This window comes from Buceros rhinoceros, unplaced genomic scaffold (genome assembly GCF_000710305.1).
Source record: "Buceros rhinoceros silvestris isolate BGI_N320 unplaced genomic scaffold, ASM71030v1 scaffold36067, whole genome shotgun sequence".
In the NCBI taxonomy this organism is placed as follows: domain Eukaryota; kingdom Metazoa; phylum Chordata; class Aves; order Bucerotiformes; family Bucerotidae; genus Buceros; species Buceros rhinoceros.
The window spans coordinates 10,676-11,983 of record NW_010424574.1 but is presented as its reverse complement, the minus strand read 5'-3'; the positions used below and the strand labels follow the sequence as shown (position 1 = coordinate 11,983).

Below are 1,308 nucleotides of genomic sequence, written 5' to 3'. Positions count from 1 at the left end.
AGGAAACTACCCATTCGGATTTTTATAAGCCTGAATTAAAAAGAAATTACTTGCTACAAATGAAAAGGTTTATAACCTGCAACCTCCTTTACTCAAAGCATTGCTTTTTGCCCAGAATAAACATACTACATACAATACATAGTGCTTTCTTTTAAACCTCCACTCCAAAAATTAAAGGGCCATAAAATGGTGCCCCCCAACTCATTAAATGAGGATGAGAAGGGGCAGGCCCATCCTCTTGTTCATATCTGCCTCTATCATATCTCCTGCCTCCTTGGCAGAGCTTTGCTCCTCTCATCCTCAGCCCAGTATGTTCTCCAGAGCTTTGCTCTGTTTAGTTTAAATAATTAATGCAGCAGAGCTTACGGGTTTTCCTCAGAGACACTTTCCCAGCCCTTATAGACCTTGCAGTCAGAAAGGTTTCCTGACATTCAGGTGACATCCTTCTATACTCACTTTCATTTTATTCCTCCTTGTTTGTCCCACAGATCACAGGGGAAAAAAAAATCCTTCCCTTCTTAGGGGAGAAGCCCTCCCATGGGAGTAAAAGGAGAAAAAGGAATCTATTTTAAATGGAGCTGGATAGGTTGTAAATGGGATTAGGGGTCATGGTTACTTGAGGTGGCTGAGGCCTGGGCCTGATATTCCACTTCAGTCCCATTACCTATGGTGCTGTGACTACTGGGCTTGAGGAGTGGGAAGAGTTGGTGTTCTCCAGTTTGGAAAGGAAAGGAAAAGGAGATCCTATGCAATGAAAAGAGAAATGCTGCAAAAAGAGACTCCCCTTCACTTTCTTCCTGCCCTTTTCCCCCTGAGAGCTAATCAGTCTGCTCAGGACTGCAGTGGTCTGTGACACTGACATGGGTGAAGGTGTCACAGCAGGAGCTCTAAACAGCTGGGATTGTTGGGGGGAGCACTTCTCTGTGCCCTCTTTCTAAGCCATCATTCTCCAGCTGGGAAGGGTATGACTTTGAGACACTCTACAGTACAAAGTGGTGCTGAGATCCCCTCTTCCTTCCCAACTTGTGGAGACCCTTCTACCTCTACCATTAGGAACCCCTTCTGGCCTCACGCTTGCTGCTCTGCTCTAAACAGCTGGGATTGTTGGGGGGAGCACTTCTCTGTGCCCTCTTTCTAAGCCATCATTCTCCAGCTGGGAAGGGTATGACTTTGAGACACTCTACAGTACAAAGTGGTGCTGAGATCCCCTCTTCCTTCCCAACTTGTGGAGACCCTTCTACCTCTACCATTAGGAACCCCTTCTGGCCTCACGCTTGCTGCTCTGTGCTGGCTCACTGCTGGCAGAGG

General features: G+C 46.8%; 1 protein-coding gene across 1 annotated transcript in view; it reads right to left on the bottom strand.

Moving 5' to 3' along the window:
• NFAM1 (NFAT activating protein with ITAM motif 1) overlaps positions 1-1,308 on the bottom strand; it is a 13,870-nt gene that overhangs the window by 6,097 nt on the left and 6,465 nt on the right. The gene's annotated exons all lie outside the window — the stretch shown is intronic.